Here is an 11,231-nt window from a genome sequence, read left to right as displayed (position 1 = left end):
TTGTGTGAGTATATGTGCACATATAAAATCTGGTTCAAAAGAGACTTGTTAGAACTGAACAAGTCTGAGCGAGAATTAATGGCCCACACCTGGGAATAAGAGGTGAATTCTCAAATATCCAGGTTTAGTAACTGCCACACCTGTCCTATATTCCCAAAAGCATAAATGAGGCCTGCAAGGATTTAGATAGCTTAGCTTCTGAATGCACAGTGCCATGGCTCTTTTCCAAGGCATCATCACTCACCGCATGAAAATCCCCACCCATAATTACTAGGGCATTATTTATCACTGGGTATACTCTAGTGAAGAACTTTACCTTATTCCTATGATATCAAGAAGACTGAATAGTTTTAGTCATTAATTTTATCCAGACTTCAAAATGGTTCAGAACAGAAGCCTAAAATAAATACCCTTCCAGAAAACCAATTAAATTGGAGAGTCATAGCTTTGTTTATGGTCTCATGGTGTTGGAAAGATGAGGAGACAAACTGCATTGTTATCAATGGCTTTATTATTCCCCACAACCAATACGACCTCTGAAACGCCATGAAAAGCTCAAGGAACAGCCATTTGAAACACAAAAGTGAGAGTCTGGCACCTGGCAGAGGACAGCCCACCTGATTTTTTACTACACTTCAATTCTGTTTATGAACATGAATATAAAATGAATTATTTATCATCGTAAAAAATATGTGGGAGGACAATTTGAGAAAATGTATTGGCAATTGCAACATGTCTGTCACTGACCTCCCGCTGCTAACATCGAGGAGAATTTTGGATGAGATAATCAGTGACTGATATTTTGGTCAAGCAAGTAGACTCCATCTTTTGTCCCCAACAGAAAAGAAGGTAAGTACTTAAGTAGTTACCTCAGCAGAGCCATCTTCCTTCCAGAACATCGATTCTCTGCATTTGGTGAGTTAACTGTTTCTAGTTCTCTTGCCTCCTGAAACAGAAATAATTTCCAAAGAAACAGTGGGGCACAGCTTTCTGCTTTGTTTTTGCCAACCTTCAAACATAATGCAGACTCACAGAAGAACAAAGCAATTACACTTAGACTTGCAGGCATCTGAATGTCTCTGTCATTGTGAATTTACAAGACATAATCTAAGTTTGTATTGAATATAAATACTGCAGACAAATTTGTAGAATAAAACACTTTGTAGCATGTTCCAGGAACAACGTCTGGTTTTCTCTCAGCAGTGACTATATCAGACTTCCCTCTGATAGGAGAAGCTTTGTGCTCCCTCCATCACTGCATGCCCTTTGCAGTCATGTTTGTGCACCTCAATGGCTGTAAAATTCAACTTGGCAAATCTCTGTACAGAGGAAAGTCTCCTCATTCTGAGTTGTTCAGCCATCATGTGGGGGTTTCATGCATCAGGCATTATTTATTTGATCAGAAGTTCTCCCGCAATTAAGACCCCAATTGAAGTTATCAGGAATCCTGCCCAAGAAAATAATTGAGGCTCAGAAATATTACAACAAAGTTAATGACTTACAGTGTAACAACCTACCTGCAAAAATATGGAGCAAAAGAGAGTAACATGCAAAGGAAAAGTTGATGACAGCACAGAACACTTCAAAACGTTGAACCTGCTCTCACCGACTCCCAGTGCTGCATGTGCATTGGCAATCAACCACCTGCAGCCACTTGGCAGAGACTGAGACTTACTCTACCAAAGCACTGCTATCCCTGAAGAGTGTTCTGCTGCAGACTCAGTATTTGCTGAGCATACACATTCTAAAGAGGACTTCACCGAGGTGTACAGAATTGTAGAAACCTTCAAAGTGCATAATGAATAAAAGTCACAATGGTAAAAGTCACAATCATTTCTGCAGGTTTTTGAGGCTCTCTTCCAGGGACTACAGGCTTTGCTTTTAAGTCACCTGCAGTCCCACTGCAAATGTGGTTTGGCAGTTGGAGAAAAGGACTTTGCTTACCAGGAAAAGAGATTCTTCAAGGTATGTTTATTTATGTGTACCTTCATGTCACACCCTCTTTTTCTTCTTGTGTAAAGCCCTTTGACATCGAGGGACTCAGCAAATGGGACAGAGGGTCTAATGCATATGGTGGCCTTTTTCCTTCCTGTGAGCAAAATGAAGACAGGATGAGTGCAGACAGGTGTACTCCTGGCAGGAATATGCACACAGGCAGCCAGTCCTGGAGGACTCCAGCTTTAAGAAAGTTCTGTACTGCTAGCAAGATAATGTGGGACGTTGTGCTTTAGGGGTGCCATAGATAACTGAGAAGCCTCAGGCACAAATGCCAATGCCTTAAACACAAAAAGTTTATAACAAAATATTTCCAAATGCCTTAAACACAAAAAGTTTATAACAAAATATTTCATTTGCCTGAACATCGATTTAATGTAGGGGCATTTATTCAACACTAGTGCATGGCATCAGTGGAGAGTACTGCAGCACAGTCTGAAACAGCCCACGTATCTCTGGCTCCCCTTGCGTGAAGGCTGTAGTTCTCACGCCAGTTCACAGGCAGCTCTCAGACACCTCTGCTACAGCAGCACTGGTAGCTGAGCTATGGCAACTGAGGAGCTGCATGCTTTTACTTTCTTTCTAAGCGTTTTTTAATAGATTTCTGGAAGGACTTTCAGTCCACTTAAAATTTGATAAGTCACACATTTGGATATTCCACCACCACATAGATGTGATCAAAATATGTAGATCCAAGGACTTAGAGGTAATTCAGTGCTGTAAGGGCGATTTGACTGTGTAGCTCTGAGCCCACTGAAACAAATAGGCAAGGGGCACTGGGGCAAAGCCCCTTCCTGAAGACCAAGTTTGCAGCTGATATGTCACAAGATCTGAGCTCTACTTGCAGCGTTTTCCACAGCTTGAATATATAGCATTTCCTCTTAATAGGGACACATCCATTTATATGGATTGTCTTCCATTAAACACTGGCACCACTTTTGCATATCCAGGGGAAACAGCAAATGAACTTGCACAGCTATGTACAAGGGATAAGTGTAATTAGGAGTCCCACAGTGTCTTGAACTTCCATAAAAGAGGAGCAAATGGGAGCCTCAGACTTCATCAGTGACATCCTGAGCTGGGTAAGTGGTGTTTATTTCAGTTTATTAATAAAGGAGAAAAGTAATTCCCATGTGGTCTAGACCCTACCATAGATGCAAATGATCTCTTGATGACTTAAATTAAATGTAAATGATCCATAAGCCCTGCACTTAGTTAGATAAATACTTCCATCTATTAAGCCTTTCTAAAGCCTCCCAGAACATTCATGTTGGTGGGGAATAGCCCCTTTCTAAATGGAAAATACTGACCCATTATCAGTGGTACTGTCTTACCCAACAGAAGTGCCAGCTGTGTTGGCTGTGGTAACTGTCAGCAGTTGTTTCTCTGACAGGGAGCAACAGGGTTCTGTGCCAAGTTACACTTTCCTCTCCTTGTCTTTTGCAGCTGAGTGTCAGATTGCAGACAACCAGCACGGATTCAGCCTTCCCATGCTACGGGTTCTGTGCCACACAGATTTTTAAATCATCATATTCCTTTTAAAACCACATATTTTAGTAAAATAAAATCAAGAACTGTAGCACCCAATACTAAAACATGTCGCATGAATTCTTTTTAGAATCATGCAACTCATGTAATTAAAAATCTGGAAATTTTGCCTGCTTTAAAGAAGACAGGAGTTATTTTTCTGAAATTAAATTTTAGTTTGCCACGTTGAATTTCACTTTATATTTACCACATTTATGTCATAAATGGGAGACGCTTGTACTGCTCATATTCCCCATTAATATAATTATGTAACATCAATATAATGTTGGTGTTTGTCAAGGAATGTAGGTTTCATGCTCATATTGACATATTACATGTAATTTGATTAAAATTAGCATCTAGCATAATTGTTTAGGCCTGAAAGAATAATTCAAAGTGAATAATTTAGAGTCCAAAACCTTATTCCCATTTCCTATCTTTAATTACAGCAGAAGGAAAAAAAAAGACATTTTTGCAGTATGGGAGCCCATTTCATAGTTTGTTCATTTTTTACTTAGAAACACAAGTAGTTTCCAAGGACTTTTTGTTTGGAATTAGAAATCCCTCAGCCCTGGGCTCTTGTTGAATGATTAGCCTTAATTATACTTACCTCCACTATTAACTATGTCCAGGTAAGTCACATGACATTGTTGCTTCATCTTCTCTGAAGGGCAGTGCCTCTTCAGCATTGTTTATGAGCATTTAGATACCCAAACCTTGGAAACAACCTAGCCCTGTCACTGGCTTTTTACTTTCTAAAATATTATTGCAAACAAAATACTTTTATGATTGCATAAAATGAGTAAAAAATATAATGGCTTCCATCAAAAGAAATCTTCTGATTGTATTCATATGAATTCTTCTAATATTTATTTCAAGCATTCTGTAGCTCAGATGTCAGCTGCCTTTAAACATGAAGCAGAAGGAATGGTTTATTCCAAGCAACATCATTTGAAGTAGCCAGCCCTGTTTTCCTCTAAAACTTTGAAACTTTGGATTCTAGATTTTTATCTGTCTGTGATCCTTTCAAGAAAACCCTACTGATCATTAGACTCGCTTGCTTTGTGATTAACTCTTATTTCACTTAAGACTTTTTTTACCTAAAGCATAAGATTCCAGTTTGAACAAAAAAATGTGAATATGAAGGTCTTGAGGAACTCATGCAGTGGTGAGTAATGACTCCTTATTTCTATTAACAGGACTGGCATGCTGAATGTTACTGTGGGCAACTTCTCTTTCTGTGAAGGCTGAGAAGCCAGAATAGGTGTTATCCCAGCAGGCAGGAGGGCCAGGTTCTTTCTGTGGATGTTTTCTAGTGACCCTGGAAATCCCTGCAGGAAAGGAAGGGCCATATCTCATGTCACCTGCCAGTGGCTGCAGGAGAGCTGGTGCTGCCCTGAGCCTGGTGCACATCAGCTACCCTGGCAGGGTCAGTGTGCCACAGATGGAACTTCAGCACTGCACGCCCGCTCCAAAGGATGAGCTACCTGCTAGGCCTCATCTCTGTGCAGTGGTTACTCCTAGGACAGTCAAGGAAATTCTGATGCCAGAAGTGTCACTATGATTAGCTTGAAACTGATAAAAAAACCTGTGATCCTTTTCAAGCTGAGATTGCCTCTGACTTGATTCCTTCCTCTGTGCACCTGTTGTTCCCCCGTGCCGGTGGCTGGTTTGATCACGGCTTAGATTCATTGGTGATGTCACCAAGTGACTCTGAGAACTTTGCTGAGCTTCCTTCCTTCCTTCCTTCCTGAGCTCCCTTTCCTCTTGGTGCCACTGACATTTTTTATGTAGTAGGCCAGCTCTTGCTTGGATTACTCATGCCAGTAATCCCTGGGCTAACAGTGGGATAATTAAAGAAAGCTGAATTTATCTCAACAGGGGGGTTGAATTTTAAGATACAAGATGGCATCTGCTCTGAGCAGTAAAATTGCTTTCTTTTAGTTTAGAGTCAACACTTATAAAACCTGACATTTTAAAGTATGAGTCAAGTGTGTTCCCAAAACTTTCTACCACTGAAGTTGAATGCTTTAGGACATTAATTAAAGACAGTTTGCACCAAAAGTGTATTATCTTCATATTTTCAAATCTTAGTCCTTAATTCCATAGGTACTTTGAGCATCTAATATTTGCAGGCTAGCAATCAAAAACCATGAGCTCATGGGTTATCCCAGTGTCCAACCAGTGAATCACGCGATAGGTTCACTGGAAGAGTAGTGGAAAAAGCCCACCAGATCCTTGAGTTCTCTGAGGGCTCTCATGCCAAAGTCTGACATGGATTTAGCAATGTCTTCAACTGTGAAACGACAGCATGAGGCTTTCAGATCCATTTTGTACTACAGAATGTACATTTTTACCACATTTTTACTCTTTAGCTTAATCTTGATCCTTGTAACAGTCTCTCCTAAAGGGGAGTAAGGTGGATGAGAACATAGAACTTAGTCCATGTCAAGGACTAAGTTTTATGACAGGATGTGTCATGTACTAAAATACATAATTGAGAAATGCCATGACTATTTTTATAAGCTGATATTCATTTCCAGTCCCATTGCTCTCACTTTTCATATCTTCTTCTGATTGTGCATTCTTTGTGCAGCAAAGCATCTCTTTCTATACTTCTGGAAAATGCTTAACATTTTTTGGTATTTTTGTCTTTTTTCTTTTTCCAGAAACTCAAAAAGTAATGTCTACAGTGCAAACTACTTATAAAGAGTGATGAAACCTGAGCCATGCTGTCTCATCTTCTTTTTGCAAGTCTTTTGAGAACAGCAAAATGTAACATCTAAGTCAGTGGCAAGATTTCTCATTACTTAAGCAGTCGTCTCAAGTACTAGCTCAGCTTTGTAAATGTACCTTCTTGAAACCAGATGATTTTGGATTGACTATGGACTGCCAAAGTAAAAATGACCTTTTACATTAAAAGGACAGGTATGAATAATATTGCAGGATGACTACATGAATATTTTCAAAGGATTAACTCGCAGTCATATATAACAGACACGTGTGTAAGAGACAAACAAGGGCATTTTTTTCTTTGTGATTCAGTGTTACCTCACAGTGTTCACATAGGTGTGCTTTGAAACCAATGTACTTGTTTGGCCTTAGATGCCACTTTAGTTAGTATTAGAAATTGCTGTTCTAAGGAGAAGCTCATAATCACAATGTACTTTGGGTATCAGAGTGAATTACTCATACAAGTGAGGAGATGCTACTGCCCTAACTAGCAGGATTTTGGTAAATACTGATGCTAACCCGGGTGTGCAGTCCTGCTGACAAGACTATTAAGACGCTGTTATTTCAGTATCTAGTTTTAGGTGCAGTTCAGGACATTGAGATTTGTAAATCTAAGTTCCCTGCACAGATCATGTAGGCACTTTGAGAGCATCTAAATTAAATGCTGGAAGTTGGTGTCACCTGAGTAGGGAAAAAAAAGTATCAGTTTTCTGTATTTACAAGGATTTTAAATCTCTGGGTTTGGATTATCTCTTGTATGATGCCATGAAAAGTAGTTAGCCAAAGTCTAAGAGCCATAATCTTCAGAGAATATTTTGAGAACACCTCCCTAAAAGCATAGTTGGGAACTGAGTTTGGGGTAGGATACCCTGTTACTGGTCTGCTGCATAATTTGTATGCCAGGTAAGGGTCTGCATGGGTTCCTACTGAGATCAATGAGAGTCTTCAACCCAGTAGACTAGGGCTAGGGTATGGAAGAAAATAAGCTGTATTCTCTACATGCTTCTATAAGCATACAGTGGCAAAAATCAAAAAGAATGACATTTTCTTGGCAGCTCACCTCAGAGATAAATTTATTTCAGATAAAAAATTGATCTATTTCCATTTAATAAACCAACAAACAAGAAGGAACTGTATGAAAGGATTTCCTTTGTGGGAAAGCAGTAGTCGAACTTTTGCATGCTCATTGGTGGTGATATTAGCAGGCTGATATTAGGGCATAGGAGAGATTAAATTCTCAGCTTTCTTATGTATTTCTTGTACGGCCTTGGCAAGTCATTCCAACTCACAGCTCTCTAGCTGTGAAATAGAGAGTAATAACACTGCTACATCATCCAGGGAGATGTAGCATGAACAAATTAAAGATGATGAGCCATTCATTATGAGAGAAACCATTGAAGTTTGTAAGGTAAAGATGGAAGATTGGAAAGTAAATTCAGGTGTGAAAGAAAGGAGGTTATCATTTAATCAGAGGTGAAAGACTAGAGAGAGAGACAGAATGGGTTATTGTGGATAGGCCAAGTACTGAACAAAGGGATAACTGATGCATACCAGTAAGAGAACTACTGTTACGCATCATAACATCATTTTTGGAAGTCTTAAGGCAAAGGTGATGCCCTAGTACTGCAGAAGAAAACAGTACACTGAGAGATGAGGAGCAACAGCGTCACTTTTTTTTTTTTTTTGGTGGTATTTCAACTGCGTGTTCTTTGGAACAGTACTTAATCCTATATCTGAAAAACATTTGCAGTATTTTGGGCAACATGGATGTTGTCAGTGAAATATGGTCCTAATTATAAGAGAGAAACAGTGTATGCAATGGCTCATTAACCATGCAAAGATTGTGAATGGATAAGACAACTTCACAGACTGATTGGTGCAAGATTACAGGTGACGAGCTGGAAATGGATTGGGCTGTAAGGGTCATTTGAATAGAAGTGAGCAGTTATCAGGTAAATGTAAGTGAAAAGATGCTCTCGATCACCTAGCTTGGAAATTGCAAAGGGCTGAGCTCCCAGCAGAGGAGCCAGAAGTCGGTAGAGCACAAGGATAGCAAGAATTGAGGACATGGTCATAGAGACCCCGAAAAGGGGAATGATACAAAAAAGGAAGAGGAAGATAGCATGGATCTGAGTTGGTTCACCTTGGAGTTGTGTTTCTCCAAAGGGGAAAAGTTGTAATAAGTCATTAAATCATCTGTTGTTGGGCCAAAATGCACATTAAAAAATGGTAAGCGCTCCCCATTTGCCTTTCTCAGCTGAAGGGAAGGTTCTGGTTGACTTGTCATACACTGCTGCATACTGATCTATGGGCCTCCAAGGCTTTGGCAAATAAAGTCTTTTCCTTTGAAAATTGTCATATGTGGCAGCTTTTATGTGCAGTATCATGTGTCCCCTCCCTGGGGCAGAAAACACAACAGGAGGGGGGAGAAGTTTGTGTTTCCGTACACCACAACAAGTAAGATGGTAGATTGCCAGCTCTTTATTTGCATAGGAAACCACTGCTGCTCCATCCCTGCCCACTCCCCAGGTGCACTTAGGGCGCAGCTGAGGATAATATCCCCTTGTCACTCCCAGGACAGCTATCCCATCCTTTCTGCTCCACAGTGCTCACCCCTGCCAAATAGTTCTTCTTTCCCCCCATCAGTTCTGCAGGTGGGGAGAGAGGAGAGGCTGGACCATTGCTGCCATTCACCCCAAAAAGTTTTGCGTGCAGACTCCTGTCTGGAGCTTTGTCAGTAGCAAAGCTCTGGTTTAACAAGGTAGTAAAATAAATGTGTAGTTGCACTCTGGTTCCTAACAGGGCTGCCACATGCTACGTTCTGCAAACGGCCAGGCTGTTGGATCAGCAAGCAGAGCACCATCCTGCCCACAGCCTGCAGGGCCAGCCTGCATCCTGCAGCCAGTAACCTGTTCTGCAGCCCACAGGAGTGAAAGGCCTGAGAACAACACAGGAGCAGAGTTCAGGTGAAATAGACTTCAGTGTTCCAGTGCAATTAAAAACTCTTAATAGTCACAAATGAACTTAGATAGTCACATTCCTTCACAGTTATGTTCTTCTATTCAGTTTCCTTCCCTAAGCAATAAGGAGTGCAGCTGACTTGGTATAGATGACTCTTGGTGCTGTTTCGAATTGCAGAGCCCTTCGCTTGCCCTCCCTGAGCTTCTGGACAGCAAGATCTGCTTTGGGATGGAAGAATAGCACCCTCAAGAGTTGACAGCGCTGCTTCAGGGAGCCATCGTATGCAACACTTATCCTTCCTCTCTTAGCTTAATCTGCTCCCTGGTTCATGTAACTTAAGCAACAAGTTTTCTCTTTAATATTTGAAATATTTGGTACCAATCACTGTTGATATAAATGTGGAAATAAGGATTTGTGCTTGTTTGGGGATGATCCAGTTCTAAATATTTTATTTGTCTTCAAACAGGAAGGGAAAATAAAAAGACAAAGATGTCTTTTTTGCTAAGTCTGGGAACTTCATTTGATACCTTATTAAAATAATTTGAACAGGAATTTAGGTTTCCATGTAAAAATAGAAGACTTACAAGTTTTTAACTTAGATAAAAGGGGTCTATGTAAAAAAAACCAAAACCAAACTGAGCAAACCAGTCCTTAAATTGTGGGGACTTGTTCGTTAATTACAGTAATTAGGAATGGAATCTGATCCTAAACTTTCTGATTTACTTTAATTTTTTTTTTAATATGTAGTTAGGCCTTAATTTCAGAATGATTATAAAATGTGAGAGCATTTTAAAGACTAGAGAAGCGTAGGTATTGTTATTAAATCACAAACTTAGTTATATACTTCTGCTTACACTTTCTTAGTTATCCTTCTGCTGTTTCATGCAGCACTGACTTTTTATTTTAAATGTTCATGGCCTGTTCCTGTTTCTGCTGACTTCAGAGTCAGACAAGGCCTCCTGAAAGCTCCGAACATAAACTGCTTACCAGCTTTTATTCCAGATGATATTTCTCCCAGCAGGCAAGAAGTCCACCTCTGTGTTTGTCCCATTTCTGGAAATGGGTTCACTTGAGTTGAACAAGCTGAATTTGGACAGTTGGGTGCAGTCAGGAACATTTTATTCTCCACTCTGAAACACCCAAAACTCACTCCTGTCACAGGCTTGAGGCTTTTCCTCTGTACCAGGACTTTGTTCAGAGTTCTTATGAGTGTTTTGGTTGCTTAGACAGTGCTGCAGCTCCCTGTGGAAGGAGCCCTGTGAGGCACTGCTACTGCACTGAAGCCAAGACATATAATTTTAGAAAATACTGACTGCATCTAAAAAAAAAAAAGAATTAATTTTTTTCAATTGATAGTGAAAAGTGTACTCCGTAATCTGTACATTAATATTTCCCTGCTGTAATTACAGAATCCATTCTCCTGAGAGGACACCGGAGTGTGCCAACTGACTCTGCTGGCCTTGCATTTGCTCATGAAACAAAGGTTCACACCTGCATTGTGTGAAACAAAAACATGGGGTTTTGGTGCATTGTCATTTTTGTTTCCTGTTGAATCCTTTGTCAATTATTTTTAATTGCAAGAAGTCTGTAAAACCCTTTCTGAGGAATTTACTGTCACAAGTTTCTTTTTTACTAAAACACTCAGGACTAAGAATTGCAGCATTTTTTTTCCTCCAGCCATCACTGTCTTTGATTCATTTTCCCTGCAGATCTTTCTGTAGCAATTTTAAGCCTGCACCTGCTCCAGGGGGCTTGGTTTGTCCTTTCAAAGGGACCTTCAGGACCAGGAGAGGTAAATGCCCCTGGGACTCCCCAAGGTGCACCTGGGTGCTGTGCAAAGAGAGATAGACTCATCTATTCTGCGGACTGCGAGTGATGGCAGCAGGAGGAATTCTGTGCATCCTCGCCGCGGACGAACTGAAGCTTGAGACGGAGGCTCCTGGGATCACTGTAGCCTGTACGCAGGAGCCACATGTAGGAGCATATCCCCGAGGCGGGGGGGGGTGGGCGGGGGA

Source organism: Corvus brachyrhynchos, unplaced genomic scaffold (genome assembly GCF_000691975.1).
Source record: "Corvus brachyrhynchos isolate BGI_N302 unplaced genomic scaffold, ASM69197v1 scaffold646, whole genome shotgun sequence".
NCBI lineage: Eukaryota > Metazoa > Chordata > Aves > Passeriformes > Corvidae > Corvus > Corvus brachyrhynchos.
The sequence above is the reverse complement of the archived record's forward strand: the minus strand, read 5'-3'. Positions refer to the sequence as shown.